This window comes from Phocoena sinus, chromosome 2 (assembly GCF_008692025.1).
Source record: "Phocoena sinus isolate mPhoSin1 chromosome 2, mPhoSin1.pri, whole genome shotgun sequence".
NCBI lineage: Eukaryota > Metazoa > Chordata > Mammalia > Artiodactyla > Phocoenidae > Phocoena > Phocoena sinus.
The window spans coordinates 40,955,115-40,974,801 of NC_045764.1; the positions used below are offsets into that span (position 1 = coordinate 40,955,115).

At 38.0% G+C, this 19,687-nt stretch overlaps 1 protein-coding gene and 1 non-coding gene across 2 annotated transcripts in view; one reads left to right on the forward strand and one right to left on the reverse strand.

The window, feature by feature from the left end:
- The window catches only part of AGBL1 (ATP/GTP binding protein like 1), a gene marked incomplete at its 5' end in the record, with an annotated part of 671,581 nt that overhangs the window by 149,570 nt on the left and 502,324 nt on the right, over positions 1–19,687 (reverse strand). The gene's annotated exons all lie outside the window — the stretch shown is intronic.
- LOC116750031 lies at positions 2,546–2,652 on the forward strand. Its single transcript, XR_004348776.1, has one exon. It is a non-coding gene; the product is annotated as a U6 spliceosomal RNA (small nuclear RNA).

Consider the following 19,687-nt stretch of genomic DNA (forward strand, 5'->3'; position numbering starts at 1 on the left):
TCTCTTTCCATGTGCCACAGCTCTGAGGGCTGATACTTTTCCTCTGCCCATTTTCCTGGCTGCTTTTCTTCATTCTGGAAGGGCTGTCTTGGTCACACCCTCCTCCTCAGTCAGAAGCAGGAGGCCTCCTCTTACATGTGTTACCCCAGCATCCAGCTGAACAGACAACAGTCCAAAAGAAGGAAGAGTCCTGGCGGAAATAAATCTCACAGCACGCACCATATTGCCAGGTCAGGGGCAATTTCTTCATACAAGTCAACTTCTGTACAACAGCAGACAAAATGATAGTGTTTTCATAATGCAAAAATAGTCCCATATCTCCGATATTGGTCTGTTTATTTCAGCCAATCGTTGGTATTATAAAATGACTATTCTAGAAGACCTTGAATCATGGAACTTATACCATGTATTGGCTGTGGGGTCTTGGGTAACACTTACTCTATTTCACCCTCTACTATCAATCTCACTTGAGTACCCTATACTTTTTACTCTCACACAGTATCAAAAACATTTGTTTATCCAGGAGCTTCCCTGGTGGCTAAGTGGTTGAGAGTCCGCCTGCTGATGCAGGCAACACGGGCTCGTGCCCTGGTCCGGGAGGATCCCACATGCCGCGGAGCGGCTGGGCCCATGAGCTATGGCCGCTGAGCCTGCGCGTCCAGAGCCTGTGCTTCGCAACGGGAGAGGCCACAACAGTGAGAGGCCCGCGTACCGCAAAAACAAAAAAACAAAAAAAACATTTGTTTATCCAAACGGCCTCCTCTTACCTCCCACACCCAGCCTGGAGTGAAATCCTCAAAGGCAAGGACTGAGCAGTATCTGTTTTTTTTACATTCCTGGCATGGAATACATAGCCTGTCATATAGCATGTCGTCCATATATTAAAAAGGGATAAGTAATGGTTATAAATCGGTGGGTATAGAAAGGCATGGACGGAGTGCCTCTTGGATATTTATTATATTTGTTAAGTGAAACTTCATTTCTCTGAGTAACAAATAGAGGAATGCCTTTAAATTATGTTCTCCCATTGTTAAAGGTCATGAGCATTTTTTAAATTCTTATTTTATTTTTGCTCCAGGAGGTGCATTCACTCCCTGGATATGTTTGGGGAAACAGGTGGATAAAATTTAGAAATTCTGTTATATACTTTGGTCACTTACCATGTACTCACAGCAGCAAGGCTTTGGGTTAGTTTAAAAGTGCATCTTAATAAAACAGAGACCCAATTTTCCTCTCCCCCAGCTTAGTTGTGTTAATTCGGCTTTGCTTTTCATAGCCGATGACAGAAAGCCTGACTATAGTGGCTTAAACATAAATAGAGCTTTATTTTCTGCATACTATAAGTTTTGGTGGGTATGAAGTTCGTGGCATTATTTCAGTGTCCTAACAAAATCAGGGTCACTTTATCTGCCATTCTCCTGGTTTTCTCAACATAACTACAAGATGGCTGCTGTAGCTCCAGCCAGCACATCATCATTCAAGGAGGGAGAAAGAGAAAGTGGGGGGAGAGGAGGTGACAGCATACTCTTGCTTACACTTTATTGGCCAGAACTGTGTATTATAATAAAGCAAACTCCAGCTTTACAATGGTCTGGTAAATGAACATTTTAGTTTGTTCATCCTCTTTAATAAAGACATGTAAGACAGAAGAGTGTTAGAAACAAGCGTTGGGTGAGCCAACAATGTCTGTCATATCAATATTCAGTTACCAAGGCTGCCAGAAAGTATAGGTGCCTATCTTTTCATCACATTGGTAAGCAAAACTCACTAGCACAATTCTTTATATATATATACACACACATTAACTTTTCTTGATAATCTACCCCAAAATAAGTCAAACTCATAAGTACATCTGAACCCAAAGTTGCCTACCAACCTCATCCTCACTTAATTTTTAAATATTAATATGGGAAGAATATTTGTGTTATTACAGAAAATCACTTATTTTAATATTTATGTTATTGCAGAAAATTACATATTGGTAAGACATACACAGAATCCACAAAAGATAAGTTTATAAATCATGAATACTGATAAATGGTGAGCAAAAGAGGAAAAATAATTAAAAAACAAACATGGAAAAATGTTCTTATTACCTAAATAAAAATGCCTCTTACACCCAGCATATTGGTAGATATATATATTCAGATTTGTAATATTTAGTGCTGACTCATGATGAAAGCTGGCACATATCAAAATACATTGACTATGTGACATGATAATATCACTTCTGGGAACTTTTCCTAAGGAACTGATTCTAAATAAAAGTGAAGCCATATGTACAAACTATATATTATATCAAGGTTATATATAATAATTAAAATTTGAGAGAAATAAAAGTCTAAATAGCTAATAAGGAAAAAAATGACTAAGGAAATTATAATGGAATAAATTTTATGACATATAATGAAGTCACTAAAATGATAATTATACAACAATTTAACAATATGGAATATGTTTATGATTTAATGATAGGTGTGAAAAGCAAAATCCAAAGCACATAATGATGTGATTTCTGGTGAAGACTTAGAAATGAAAATTCCTCATGCTCTCTTTGGCAGCACATATACTAAAATTGGAACAATATAGAGAAGATTAGCATGGTCCCTGCACAAGGATGACATGCAAATACGTGAAGCATTTCATATTTTATTTTACCAGGGGAAGGGATAGATTGGGAGTTTGGGATTGACATGCACACACTGCTATATTTAAAATAGATAATCAACAAGGACCTACTGTATAGCACAGGGAACTTTGCTCAATATTATGTTACAGCTTAAATGGGAAAAGAATTTGAAAAAGAGCAGATACATGAATATGTGTAACTGGATCACTTTGCTGTACACCTGAAACTAACACAACATTGTTAATCAGCTACACTCCAATATAAAATAAAAAGTTTAAAAAAAGCCATTAAAAAAAAAAACCTCACATACACTTTCAGACACCATTGCTATGATTTGCCAATATTACACAAACATTTGGGGGAGGGGGCTCTATAATATCAATAAAACATCCATGTAAGAAATACTTTTTAAAGTTATTGCTCCCTAGAAAAATGTTTAAAAAGCTATATGAGGTATGCCAATAGACTATTGTAATTCCATTTAGCAGTTGTAAGATCTTCTCTTTATCTTTTATATTCTGAAGTATATTTAGATTTATTTCTTTTGTGTAATTCAGTGACACTAAAGATTGGTGTCTTTCATTAGTTCTAGAAAAGTGTCACCCATTATCTCTTGTAATAATTTATCACCCCCATTCCCTATCTCCTCAATAACTCTTAGCTCTGCTTTCATATTTTTATTTCTTTCTATCACTGTGATTCTGAATACTTTATATAAATATTCCACTTTAATAATTCTCTCTCCAGCTTCATTGAACCGTCTCTTTAACTCATCCATCTCAAAAACTGTCTCTAAAACACTAAAAACACAGTTATTTATATTCTCTACCTGATTATCCTTGAATATAGTCTTTGCGTGCATCATTTGTTGGTTTGATTTTTCTGTTTAATGTCAATAATGTATGCTTGTTTGCTCAAATATTTTATGATTTTTCAAAATTTCTAAATTTATATTTCTTTTCATTCAAAGAAAGTCTTTGTGGATTGATTTTAATGCTCTTGCCTCCAGAAAGAACTTGTGTTTTCCTCCCCTGGGCACTTGGGGACAACAAATCAAGGACCATTATAGGCTGAGGTTTTGGCTTGAGGCCTTTTGGGCTACACTGTACCACTGAAATATGACTCCAAATCTGCTTGAAGGAGGGTTTGTGTTGAGAAATTATGAATAAAGACTTTTCCATTTTTTTCCTGCTCTACCCGAAGCAATGGCCAAGACAGTCAGGCAAACCCACTTACTTGCTTCACAGATTGTGGTTTCACTAGTTTACTGACTGCAAATGTCATTTTTGGAGGTTCTGGCTTTGTGTGATTAAGTCTTCAATTAGTCCTCACATCTTGCATGGGCCTCTCTTTGTGTCCGAAAACCCAAGTTATAAGTGGATAGGGATTAATATCTGCCCCAAAGACCTACAACAATGTCTGGCAAAGCCTATCTTTTTAACAAAACTAGGCTTCATTGAACACCCTCTATAAACATACACAGAGGGAAGACATTACACCTATGTAGAAATACTGCAGTTAAAAAGGGTGGCACTCAAAGGACACCAAACAAGTACATTTACTACCAGAGATGAGAAAAATCTGGAACATTTCTTGTTTATATTCTTGGAAAGAATCAAGAGTATACTGCATTGGTGAAAGTGTAGCAAAAGGCATGATGAGAGAGTAAGAGCACAGAAGAAATTGTACTATTGAGATGGAAAGTACAATGTCTAAGTTAAAAGACATTGGAAAGAGTTAACAAACTGTTTGATGCAGAAAATAAAATTCATTTTGTATAGGACAGCTTTGAGAAATTTTCCAGTATCTCAAGGGAAAACTAGATAAACAAGACAAGTTAAATATATAAATAAGAACTGTAGAACAGATTCAGGCACTTGATCTTGGACTTTCTTGGACTTTCAGACTAGGTAGTATGGGAGTCATAACAGAAGTCAAGAAAAAGAAAAAGAGAGAAAAAAGCATGAAGAAGAGAAGGAAGAAATTCCTTACATTAAAAAAAAAATCTGAGTCTGCAGATCAAACAAGCTCATCAAATACATGTGTTATAATTAATGAAAAGGAACAAAAAAAGTATAAAGATCCCTATAAATAATCAAAATTAAATAGTAAAATTTGCTCACACCACTGAATACCAAAGACAATGAAGCAACAACATACAGAACTGAGGAGAAAATAGTGTGCCTGAAAAATGTTGTTTATGTGTGAGGGCCTTAGGAAGATAAACCCAAGGAAGAGAAAGAATTAAACACAGACCACACATTGAGAAGGAAAATTTCAGAATTTCTTTTAAAACATTGTTGTAACCCTTTTATAATAACCAATACATGAAAACAACCTAAGTATCTATCAATGAATGAATTGACGAAGAAAATGTGATATAGATAAAGGTATAGATATAGATATATTAGGATAGTAGTCAACCATAAAACAGAAGGAAATCCTGCCATTTGCAACAACACGGATAGACCTTGAGCGCATTACGCTAAGTGAAATAAATCAGAGAAAGACAAATACTGTATGATCTTACTTATATGTGGAATCTGAAAAAAACAAACATTGATACAGAGAACATATTGGTGGTTGCTACAGGTGGGCAGGTGGAAGGTGGGCAAAATGGGTGAAGGTGGTCAAAAGTTACAAACTTACAACTGTAAAATAAGTCCTGGGGATATAATGTGCAGCATAGTGACTATAGTTAATAATACGGTATCATATATTTGAAAGGGAGTAAATCTTAAAGGTTCTCATCACAAAAAAAGTTGTAACTATGTGTGGTGATGAATATTAACAAAACATGATGATCATTTCTCAATATATACATTTATCAGATCACTTTGTACAGCTGAAACTAATGTAATGTTATATGCCAATTATAACTCAATAAAAAGTGGGAAAATATTAGCATAACCCTAAAACCAAAAAACTGATCACTATAGCACATAAATAAAGCAGCAAGACAAATAATTAATTATACAGCATGGTCTAGAGAGTATTTTTCTAAGAATGACATGGGGTTGGTTTTATTAGGAAATCTACTAACAGCAATGTTAACACATAGAGATCAAAAGGCAGAAGAGAAAAGAGAACAACATCAACAAAAAAAAAACCAGGACCTTCTGTATGCATCCATTTCTAATACAAGTCTTAGTATATAAGCCCACAAGGCACTTACTAAACTTGAGAGGGCAGCATGGCATGGTAGGTGTAAACACAGGCCTGGAGCCCAGATTGCTAGGGCCTCAATCTCAGTGCTGTGCTAACTGTATGGCCATCGGGGAAATCATTTGACCTATCAGTGCCTAATTGTCTTATCTGTAGAGTGGGAATAATAATAATAATAATAATACCACTATCTATCTCATGGAGCTGCTGAGATAATTCAGTGAGTTAACATATATAAAAATTTAATTTAGTACGTGGCTCATTTCACATTATACAAGTATTTATTATTATCAATAATAATATCAAATGCCTATATAAAACCAAAAGTCAAAATTATACTTGGCATACCCAATCCTTACTAAAACTATGGTATACTCTCACTACTGTTATTTACTATTATTTGGCAGGTTCCAAACAATTCAATAAGATAAGAAAAAATGAGTCATACATATGGAAAGAAGGAATCACATTATTATTTGAAAACTGATTATGTACTAAAACAAACCAAAGGAATCAACTGAAACAGAAAATCTATTAGATATAAGGCAAGAATTGAGTAAGTAGACAGGTAACAAATTAAATATACAAAAATCAATTTTCTTTCTATGAACCAGCAAAATAAATTAAGTATAATAAAAATTCCATTCACAATAGCAACACAACACTAAAATATTTAGGAATGGAATTAATAGTAAGTACTCTAAGGGTTATATGATAAATCCCAGGACTTTACCAAGAGATAACAGGTAAAATTTAAATAAATGAAGAAATATGCTGAACTCTGGGAAAGCAGTGACCAAAAGCATGCAATATCAATTCTCCTCATATCAGTCTATAAAAGCGTAGAAATCAAAACAGCAATGGGGATTTTCAGACTTGGCAAACTAAATCCACTTTAGAAGAATACATGGCAAAAATATCCCAGAATAATTTTGGAATAAAGAGTAAAAATAATGAGGGTTTTCCTTTACAAATAGGCAAAAGATCTTACACATTTACAATAATTTGCTGTTATGGTACTGATGCAAAATATGGCAGCAGATCAAGCGAAGAATGCAGAAAGCACCAAAACCTTGGAATATGTGATAGTTTGCATATGATAAAAGTGCCTTTCAATTCACCAGGAAATGGATTATGATGGAGCTAAAACAAAAACAACTGGTTAATATTTGAAGTAAAACTCTTAACACAAATACAAAATTATTTAATTTTGATTAAAGAGTTAAATATAAATATTTAAAAATCAAGCAATAATAAAGAATAAAATACAGATTTATATGTTCTACCATCTCCAGACCAGGAGGTCTTTCAATGCATATCCCCAAAGAAAAACCATAAAGGAAAATATTAGTGAGTGGATAAATAAAATATAAATATATCTAAATTGCCTAAAATATTACAAGTGAAACTAAACATAATTTTAATAAAGGGACAAATAACCTCACTTGATATAAAGTGCAAATTACTATAACAATAAAATATCATGATTTGCTTCTCAATTCAGGTTTAGCCTTGATCACTAAATTGTACTGATCTGCTGGTCCAAAGCTATAAAAAGGCACTATCATAGTCTGTTACCAATGGAAGTACATATAGTTTCAGTATCTCCAAAGGACAATTTGAAAATATATTTCAAAAGCCTTAAGAATGTTTACGTTCTTGAAGTTCATTCAAATTCCAGAAATCATTATTAAGAAAATAATCGTAAGATGAACAAGAAAGTCCTAAATGTGCACCAGTATATTACAAGCCAAATAAGCTTGAGTATATTCACATCATGGAATATTAATATTATGATGTGCTTTGAAGAGACAACACCATGGGGATAATTTCACAATAGAGTATTTTTTTAAGTATCTGTGGAATGCTTTAATTTCTTTTTTTTTAATTTTTAATTTTATATTAGAGTATAGTTGATTTACAATGTTGTGTTAGTTTCAGGTGTACAGCAAAGTGAATCAGTTATACATATACATACATCTATTTTTTTCCAGATTCTTTTCCCATATAGGTTACTGTATTACAGAGTACTGAGTAGAGTTCCCTGTGCTATAAGGTAGGTCCTTGTTGATTAACTATGTTATATATAGTAGTGTGTGTATGTTAATCCCAACCTCCTAATTTATCCCTCCTCTCACAACCTTTCCCCTTTGTTAAGCATAAATTTGTTCTCTAAGCCTGTGAGTCTGTTTCTGTTTTGTAAATAAGTTCATTTGATCATTTTTTAAGATTCCACATATAAGTGATATCATAGGACATTCGTATTTCACTGTCTGACTTACTTCACTTAGTATGATAAACTCTAGGTCCATCCATGTTGCTGCAAATGGCATTATTTAATTCAATATAGTATTACAAGCTATAAATCCACTACAGTGTAGTATACCCATTGTGATCCTAATTTTATTAAAAAATTTTTAAACAATTTACATGTACAAAAATGTTAAAAGTAGTTAGAAATGCATGATGATGAGGGTACCCACTTTAATTTTTTTCCTTGTTCGTTTTCCTTACTTTATTTTTAGTAATTGCTTTTTCACTCATATTTCCTTAAGCAATGCACCTAAGCCTGGCAAGAGTAGTATATCTGAATGAATATTATTTTATATGTGATTTTAAATTTATAAGTAAAATTAAAATTCATTTTAATAATTCCTTAGTTAAGTTAAAATTAAATCAAATACTTGAATTTAAATATTTAATTAGGACAAAAGGCAAAGAATAAAGCTGGTTAGTCACATCAACTTTCTTGAGTACCTGTTTCTTCCTTCACAAACATTACCTGGTATCCTCTAGATTCTCCTTAATTCCTTTAGGTCACTGAGCCTGTGCCTATTTTCATTTTGGGGTTAAACACCTTAAGGTCTAGTAAAAATATAGTAACAAGAAATCTACTCCCTTGGTATTGTCCCCAGAAACATTCTCAGAATCTTTACAAACTGCCAGCGTGAGTTGAGAGACAGTGACTTTTAGAGTTTTAAATGAGTTTGGAGAGGTTGTGAGATGAATTAAGTTTGTACATCCTTTGTCCTGACATGCACCCAGCAGAGAAGTTAAAACTGAGCCAATCCAGCCATGCAGATCTGTGAACTCTAATAGGTGGCAGAGAAGAAAGCAAGAAAGCCAGTGGGCGGGGCTCCTCGGCTTCCTTGCTTATCGACCCCATCAGATGGATTCTAATGCTTTCACACTGAAGACCAAATCAATCGCGAAGCATGCTGATGTCTCTGCCACACTCCATCTGATGGACTCCTGTGTACAAAGCCCCTCTGTATCCATCCTTTCAGCCCCGGCTTCCTAATCCATTACTGACAATTGTTTCCTTAGTAACTGCAAAAAGGCCCTATATTCACGGAAACAGCAGGGCTGAAGGTGTGGGCTGGATTTCAAATGTGTCCTTTATTTCTATGCTGGACATTCCCTGGGTCTTTTATTGGTAAATGTGGGCTTAAGCCATGAATGACACAGCAGACAGCTAAGTCCTCTGTGATTGCCTTTCCATGTCTTTTTGGACCACGCATATGAGAGTAAATATGAATCAGAGACTGTATCTTGGACAGCCTAGAATTTGAGCAGAGAGGAATCTTAGCAAGCTTAACTCTCTGTTTTATAGATGCATAAACTGACAATGCCCTATACAAAGTTATGTAGCTAAGTGCCAGTAGAAACGGGCTTAAAATAAATGTTCCCCTGACACTAATCAAATGTCCATGTCAATATACAAGGCTTCAAACTTCACATTCCTGTTTAATAAAAGATTTGGAGTTCATCTTTTCTTAGAGGTTATGTGCCTCTATAAGTCTTACCTTTCAGCAGGAATAAGCACAAGCCCAATCATAAGCAATTAGGTTGTCACCTTCCTTCTCTATTTCCACCCACTGTCCCTGGCACTCATCTTCCCTGGCCCTTTGATCCCTTAGCACTGCCCTTGGTTCCTGAAACCTGCCCTAGCCCGCTTTATGATGACTAGCTGCAGCAATCTCTCTAGCCCTGGGTCCCTAGAGGTGCTCTGAGATCTAGTTTTGAATTTTCCTTCTAGTATCTCAGATTGGCGGGGAGGGTGGGAGAAGGTCCCCTGCCTCTGTCTAAGAGTTATATACAATATTTTGAGGAACGTGTCTGAAAAAGACAATGACCAATCAGAACAGATGCTGGTCATAGCAATGGAGCAGAGTTCTGCTTTGCCAGGTTTGTATCCTGTGGTTTCTGAATCTTGATATGGTCCTGAAGGAATATGGAAGAGGAGTGAGGGAGAACAGGATAGTGAAGGGGTGGGTGGGAGTTTCACTTGGAGGGCATAAGCAGTGGCTATTAACGCACAGATGTGAAAGTATTTCAATTCCCTACACAGTGGAATACCAACCCTAACCCTTATCCAGGTCTCCAGGCTCCACACCAGTCCGTCCAAGTACACCCAGTTTCCGTGTCTGGTGAGGGGGATGGGACACAAACCAAAACTATTTTCAAAAGGTGAAATAACATTAAGATGAAGCTGCAGCCCCCAATTTTCCATAAATATAGCTTCTCCCAGGAGAGTGGCCCACCAGACATGCCTTCACTAGTCATGCTGGATGGCCAGTGGCTTTGGGAGGGTAAGAGCACCATAGCAATATTCAAGTCCAGCACTTCTCAAAGCGTGGTCCCCAGATTAGTGTTTGCCTGTGAAATGTTTGTGAACACTTATCTGTGATGAAATAAGAGACCTGAGACTGAATATAAATCAATCATGTGACCAAGTACACATGTTGAGTTCATCTGATTGTTTTTTTCCAAGGAAGGGAGCACTGTGATTGTGCTTATTTATATTCTGGTACAAGTTTCCTATATCTTTGTAGCAACCGATGAATCAACAGTTCAGGGACCAGACAGTTTGTGTTCTACTGCTCCAGAATAAACTCCCCAACAAGGCCTCGGCTTTGAACAATGCAAAAGGAATATTTTGGGAGTCAATTCTCTGGGATCTGAATCTCAATTCTGCCACTTCTTATCCCAATGAGCATGTTCAAGTTATGTAACCTCTTTGAATTCATGTTCTTCCTTAAAATGGGAAAATATTATATATCACTTAAGTGTTTCTATGAATATTAAATGAAATATAATGTGCACAGGTACTATACGGATGCACAGAGTAGATGCTCCATAAATGTGAATTTCAGGCATTTTTTTCTACATGCACTACTACACACACGGGCCTAGAAATCTGTATAAATCACATTTATACATAACATATAAATATATGTATGTCTTTAAAAACTAAAAATAGAGTTACCATATGATCCAGTGATCCCAATCCTGGGCATATATCTGGAGGAAACTCTATTTTGAAGATACATGGGGGACTTCCGGGAAGATGGCGGAAAAGTAAGATGCGGAGATCACCTTCCTCCCCACAGATACACCAGAAATACATCTACACGTGGAACAACTCCTACAGAACACCTACTGAACGCTGGCAGAAGAACTCAGACCTCCCAAAAGGCAAGAAACCCCCCCACGTAACTGGGTAGGGCAAAAGAAAAAACAGAGACAAAAGAATAGGGACGGTACCTGCACCAGCGGGAGGGAGCTGTGAAGGAGGAAAAGTGTCCACACACTAGGAAGCCCCTTCGCGGGCGGAGACTGCGGGTGGCGGAGCGGGGGAGCATCAGAGCCGCGGAGGAGAGCACAGCAACAGGGGTGCGGAGGGCAAAGCGGAGAGATTCCAGCACGGAGGATCAGGGCCGACTGGCACTCACCAGCCAAGAGGCTTGTCTGCTCACCCGCCGGGGCGGGCGGGGCTGAGAGCTGAGGCTCGGGCTTCAGTTGGAGCGTGCAGGGAGAGGACTGGTGTGGGCTGCGTGAACACAGCCTGCAGGGCGTTAGTGCGCCGCGGCTAGCCAGGAAGGAGTCCGGGGAAAACTCTGGACCTGCCAAAGAGGCAAGAGACTTTTTCTTCCCTCTTTATTTCCTGGTACGCGAGGAGAGGGGATTAAGAGCGCTGCTTAAAGGAGCTCCAGAGACGGGCGCGAGCCGCGGCTAAAAATGCGGACGCCAGAGACAGACATGAGACGCTAAGGCCGCTGCTACCGCCACCAAGAAGCCTGTGTGCGAACACAGGTCACTATCCACACCCCCTTCCGGGGAGCCTGTGCAGCCCGCCACTGCCAGAGTCCCGGGATCCAGGGACGACTCCCCCGGGAGAACGCACGGCACGCCTCAGGCTGGCGCAACGTCACGCCAGCCTCTGCCGCCGCAGGCCCGCCCCGCACTCCGTGCCCCTCCCTCCCCCGGCCTAAGTGAGCCAGAGCTGCTGAATCAGAGGCTCCTTTAACCCCGTCCTGTCTCAGCAAAGAACAGACGCCCTCCGGCGACCTACACGCAGAGGCGAGTCCGAATCCAAAGCTGAGCCCCTGGGAGCTGTGAGCACAAATAAGAGAAAGGGAAATCTCTCCTAGCAGCCACAGAAGCAGCGGATTAAAGCTCCACAATCAACCTGATGTACCCTGCATCTGTGGAATACAGGAATAGACAACGAATCATCCCAAATTAAGGAGCCCTGTGGATGAAAGGCTCTTGGTGCTGCAGCCAGGAGTTAGTGCTGTGCCTCTGAGGTGGGAGAGCCAACTTCAGGACACTGGTCCACAAGACACCTCCCAGCTGCACATAATATCAAACGGCGAAAATCTCCCAGAGATCTCCATCTCAACGCCAGCACCAAGCTTCACTCAATGACCAGCAAGCTACAGTGCTGAACATCCTATGCCAAACAACTAGCAAGACAGGAACACAACCCCACCCATTAGCAGAGAGGCTGCCCAAAATCATAATAAGTCTAGAGACACCCCAAAACACACCACCAGATGTGGACCTGCCCACCAGAAAGACAAGATCCAGCCTCATCCACCAGAACACAGGCACTAGTCCCCTCCACCAGGAAGCCTACACAACCCACTGAACCAACCTTAGCCACTGGGGACAGACACCAAAAACAACGGGAACTACGAACCTGCAGCCTGCAAAAAGGAGACCCCAAACACAGTAAGATAAGCAAAATGAGAAGACAGAAAAACACACAGCAGATGAGGGAGCAAGATAAAAACCCACCAGACCTAACAAATGAAGAGGAAATAGGCAGTCTACCTGAAAAAGAATTCAGAATAATGACAGTAAAGATGATCCCAAATCTTGGAAATAGAATAGACAAAATGCAAGAAACATTTAACAAGGTGAAATGAAACAAAAGATGAAACAAACAATGATGAACAACACAATAAATGAAATGAAAAATACTCTAGATGGGATCAATAGCAGAATAACTGAGGCAGAAGAACGAATAAGTGACCTGGAAGATAAAAGAGTGGAAATAACTACTGCAGAGCAGAATAAAGAAAAAAGAATGAAAAGAACTGAGGACAGTCTCAGAGACCTCTGGGACAACATTAAACGCCCAACATTCAAATTATAGGGGTTCCAGAAGAAGAAGAGAAAAAGAAAGGGACTGAGAAAATATTTAAAGAGATTATAGTTGAACACTTCCCTAATATGGGAAAGGAAATAGTTAATCAAGTCCAGGAAGCACAGAGAGTCCCATACAGGATAAATCCAAGGAGAAATACGCCAAGACACATATTAATCAAACTGTCAAAAATTAAATACAAAGAAAACATATTAAAAGCAGCAAGGGGAAAAGAACAAATAACACACAAGGGAATCCCCATAAGGTTAACAGCTGATCTTTCAGCAGAAACTCTGCAAGCCAGAAGAGAGTGGCAGGACATAGTGAAAGTGATGAAGGAGAAAAACCTGCAACCAAGATTACTCTACCCAGCAAGGATCTCATTCAGATTTGATGGAGAAATTAAAACCTTTACAGACAAGCAAAAGCTGAGAGAGTTCAGCACCACCAAACCAGCTCTACAACAACTGCTAAAGGAACTTCTCTAGGCAACAAACACAACAGAAGGAAAAGACCTACAATAATGAACCCAAAACAATTCAGAAAATGGGAATGGGAACATACATATCGATAATTACCTTAAATGTAAATGGACTAAATGCTCCCACCAAAAGACACAGATTGGCTGAATGGATACAAAAACAAGACGCATATATTTGCTGTCTACAAGAGACCCACTTCAGACCTAGAGACACATACAGACTGAAAGTAAGGGAATAGAAAAAGGTATTTCATGCAAATGGAAACCAAAAGAAAGCTGGAGTAGCAATTCTCGTATCAGACAAAATAGACTTTAAAATAAAGACTATTAGAAGAGACAAAGAAGGACACTACATAATGATCAAGGGATCGATCCAAGAGAAGATATAACAATTGTAAATATTTATGCACCCAACATAGGAGCACCTCACTACATAAGGCAAATACTAACAGCCATAAAAGGGGAAATCGACAGTAACACATTCATAGTAGGGGACTTTAACACCCCACTTTCACCAATGGACAGATCATCCAAAATGAAAATAAATAAGGAAACACAAGCTTTAAATGATACGTTAAACAAGATGAACTTAATTGATATTTATAGGACAGTCCATCCAAAAACAACAGAATACACACTTTTCTCAAGTGCTCATGGAACATTCTCCAGGATAGATCATATCTTAGGTCACAAATCAAGCCTTGGTAAATTTAAGAAAATTGAAATTGTATCAGGTATCTTTTCTGATGACAATGCTATGAGACTAGATATGAATTCAGGAAAAATTCTGTAGAAAATACAAACACATGCAGGCTAAACAATACACTACTTAATAATGAAATGATCACTGAAGAAATCGAAGAGGAAATCAAAAAATACCTAGAAACAAAGGACAATGGAGACACGACGACTCAAAATCTATGGGATGCAGCAAAAGCAGTTCTAAGAGGGAAGTTTATAGCAATACAATCCTACCTTAAGAAACAGGAAACATCTCGAATAAACAACCTGACCTTACACCTAAAGCAATTAGAGAAAGAAGAACAAGAAAAACCCAAAGTTAGCAGAAGGAAAGAAATCATAAAAATCAGATCAGAAATAAATGAAAAAGAAATGAAAGAAACGATAGCAAAGATCAATAAAACTAAAAGCTGGTACTTTGAAAGGATAAACAAAATTGATAAACCATTAGCCAGACTCCTCAAGAAAAAAAGGGAGAAGACTCAAATCAATAGAATTAGAAATGAAAAAGGAGAAGTAACAACTGACACTGCAGAAATAAAAAAAATCATGAGAGATTACTACAAGCAACTCTATGCCAATAAAATGGACAGTCTGGAAGAAATGGACAAATTCTTAGAAATGCACAACCTGCCAAGACTGAATCAGGAAGAAATAGAAAATATGAACAGACCAATCACAAGCACTGAAATTGAAACTGTGATTAAAAATCTTCCAACAAACAAAAGCCCAGGACCAGATGGCTTCACAGGTGAATTCTATCAAACGTTTAGAGAAGAGCTAACACCTATCCTTCTCGAACTCCTCTAAAATATAGCAGAGGGAGGAACACTCCCAAATTCCTTCTACGAGGCCACCACCACCTTGATACCAAAACCAGACAAGGATGTCACAAAGAAAGAAAACTACAGGCCAATATCACTGATGAACATAGATGCAAAAATCCTCAACAAAATACTAGCAAACAGAATCCAACAGCACTTTAAAAGGATCATACACCATGATGAAGTGGGGTTTATTCCAGGAATGCAAGGATTCTTCAATATACGCAAATCTATCAATGTGATAAACCATATTAACAAATTGAAGGAGAAAAACCATATGATCATCTCAATAGATGCAGAGAAAGCTTTTGACAAAATTCAACACCCATTTATGATAAAAACCCTCCAGAAAGTAGGCATAGAGGGAACTTTCCTCAACATAATAAAGGCCATATATGACAAGCCCACAGCAAACATCATCCTCAATGGTGAAAAACTGAAAGCATTTCCACTAAGATCAGGAACAAGACAAGGTTGCCCACTCTCACCACTCTTATTCAACATAGTTTTGGAAGTTTTAGCCACAGCAATCAGAGAAGAAAAGGAAATAAAAGGAATCCAAATCGGAAAAGAAGTAAAGCTGTCACTGTTTGCAGATGACATGATACTATACATAGAGAATCCTAAAGATGCTACCAGAAAACTACTAGAGCTAATCAATGAATTTGGTAAAGTAGCAGGATACAAAATTAATGCACAGAAATCTCTGGCAGTCCTATATACTAATGATGAAAAATCTGAAAGTGAAATCAAGAAAACACTCCCATTTACCATTGCAACAAAAAGAATAAAATATCTAGGAATAAACCTACCTAAGGATACGAAAGACCTGTATGCAGAAAATTATAAGACACTGATGAAAGAAATTAAAGATGATACAAATAGATGGAGAGATATACCATGTTCTTGGATGGGAAGAATCAACATTGTGAAAATGACTCTACTACCCAAAGCAATCTACAGATTCAATGCAATCCCTATCAAACTACCACTGGCATTTTTCACTGAACTAGAACAAAAAATTTCGCAATTTGTATGGAAACACAAAAGACCCCGAATAGCCAAAGCAATCTTGAGAACGAAAAAAGGAGCTGGAGGAATCAGGCTCCCTGACTTCAGACTATACTACAAAGCAACAGTAATCAAGACAGTATGGTACTGGCACAAAAACAGAAAGACAGATCAGTGGAACAGGATAGAAAGCCCAGAGATAAACCCACGCACATATGGACACCTTATCTTTGATAAAGGAGGCAGGAATATACAGTGGAGAAAGGACGGCCTCTTCAATAAATGGTGCTGGGAAAACTGGACAGGTACACGTAAAAGTATGAGATTAGATCACTCCCTAACACCATACACAAAAATAAGCTCAAAATGGATTAAAGACCTAAATGTAAGGCCAGAAACTATCAAACTCTTAGAGGAAAACATAGGAAGAACACTCTATGATATAAATCACAGCAAGATCCTTTCTGACCCACCTCCTAGAGTAATGGAAATAAAAACCAAAATAAACAAATGGGACCTAATGAAACTTCAAAGCTTTTGCACAGCAAAGGAAACCATAATCAAGGCCAAAAGACAACCCTCAGAATGGGAGAAAACATTTGCAAATGAAGCAACTGACAAAGGATTAATCTCCAAAATTTACAAGCAGCTCATGCAGCTCAATAACAAAAAAACAAACAACCCCATCCAAAAATGGGCAGAAGACGTAAACAGACATTTCTCCAAAGAAGATAAAAAGAATGCCAACAAACACATGAAAGAATGCTCAACATCATTAATCATTAGAGAAATGCAGATCAAAACTACAATGAGATATCATCTCACACCAGTCAGAATGGCCATCATCAAAAAATCTACAAACAATAAATGCTGGAGAGGGTGTGGAGAAAAGGGACACTCTTGCACTGCTGGTGGGAATGTGAATTGGTTCAGCCACTGTGGAGAATAGTATGGAGGTTCCTTAAAAAACTACAAATAGAATTACCATATGACCCAGCAATCCCACTACTGGGCATATACCCTGAGAAAACCAAAATTCAAAAAGAGTCATGTACCAAAATGTTCATTGCAGCTCTATTTACAATAGCCCGGAGATGGAAAGAACCTAAGCGCCCATCATCGGATGAATGGATAAAGAAGATGTGGCACATATACACAATGGAATATTACTCAGCCTTAAAAAGAAATGAAATTGAGTTATTTGTAATGAGATGGATAGACCTAGAGTCTGTCATACAGAGTGAAGTAAGTCAGAAAGAAAAAGACAAATACCGTATGCTAACACATATATATGGAATTTAAAGGAAAAAAATGTCATGAAGAACCTAGGGATAAGACAGGAATAGAGGCGCAGACCTACTGGAGAACGGACTTGAGGATATGGGGAGGGGGAAGGGTGAGTTTTGACAGGGCGAGAGAGTGTCATGGACATATACACACTAACAAACGTAGTAAGGTAGATAGCTAGGGGGAAGCAGCCGCAAGGCACAGGGATATTAGCTCGGGGCTTTGGGACAGCCTGGAGGGGTGGGAGGGGGAGAGTGGGAGGGACGGGGACGCAAGAGGGAAGACACATGGGAGCATATGTATATGTATAGCTGATTCACTTTGTTATAAAGCAGAAACTAACACACCATTGTAAAGCAATTATATCCCAATAAAGATGTTAAAAAAAAAAAAAAAGACAGTATGGTACTGGCACAAAAACAGAAATACGGATCAATGGAACAGGATAGAAAGCCCAGAGATAAACTCAAGCACATATGGTCACCTTATCTTTGATACAGGAGGCAGGAATGTACAGTGGAGAAAGGACAGCCTCTTCAATAAGTGGTGCTGGGAAAACTGGACAGCTACTTGTAAAAGTATCAGATTGGATCACTCCCTAACACCATGCACAAAGATAAGCTCAAGGTGGATTAAAGACCTAAATGTAAGGCCAGAAACTATCAAACTCTTAGAGGAAAACATAGGCAGAACACTCTATGACATAAATCACAGCAAGGTCCTTTTTGACCCACCTCCTAGAGAAATGGAAATAAAAACAAAAATAAACAAATGGGACCTAATGAAACTTAAAAGCTTTTGCACAGCAAAGGAAACCATAAACAAGACCAAAAGACAACCCTCGGAATGGGAGAAAATATTTGCAAATGAAGCAACTGACAAAGGATTAATCTCCAAAATTTATAAGCATCTCATGCAGCTTAATAACAAAAAAAACAAACAACCCCATCCAAAAATGGGCAGAAGACCTAAATAGACATTTCTCCAAAGAAGATATACAGACTGCCAACAAACACATGAAAGAATGCTCAACATAACTAATCATTAGAGAAATGCAAAACAATGAGATATCATCTCACACCAGTCAGAATGGCCATCATCAAAAAATCTAGAAACAATAAATGCTGGAGAGGGTGTTGAGAAAAGGGAACCCTCTTACACCGTTGGTGGGAATGTAAATTGATACAGCCAGTGTGGAGAACAGTATGGAGGATCCTTAAAAAACTACAAATATAACTACCATATGACCCAGCAATCCCACTACTGGGCATATACCCTGAGAAAACCATAATTCAAAAAGAGTCATGTACCAAAATGTTCATTGCAGCTCTATTTACAATAGCCCAGAGATGGAAACAACCTGAGTGTCCATCATCGGATGAATGGATAAAGAAGATGTGGCACATATATACAATGGAATATTACTCAGCCGTAAAAAGAAACGAAATTGAGCTATTTGTAATGAGGTGGATAGACCTAGAGTCTGTCATACAGAGTGAAGTAAGTCAGAAAGAGAGAGACAAATACCGTATGCTAACACATATATATGGAATTTAAGAAAAAAAAAATGTCATGAAGAACCTAGGGATAAGACAGGAATAAAGACACAGACCTACTAGAGAATGGACTTGAGGATATGGGGAGGGGGAAGGGTAAACTGTGACATAGCGAGAGAGAGGCATGGACATATATATACTACCAAACGTAAGGTAGATAGCTAGTGGGAAGCAGCTGCATAGCACAGGGAGATCAGCTCAGTGCTTTGTGACCGCCTGGAGTGGTGGGATAGAGAGGGTGGGAGGGAGGGAGATGCAAGAGGGAAGAGATATGGGAACATATGTATATATATAACTGATTCATTTTGTTGTGAAGCTGAAACTAACATACCATTGTAAAGCAATTATACTCCAATAAAGATGTTAAAAAAAAAAAGATACATGTACCCCAGTGTTCTTGGAAGAACTATTTACAATAGCCAAGACATTGGAAGCTACCTAAATGTCCATTGACAGGTGACTGAATAAAGAAGACGTGATTATATATATATATATGTATATATATATATATATATATATATATATATATATATATAATGGAATATTACTCAGTCCCAA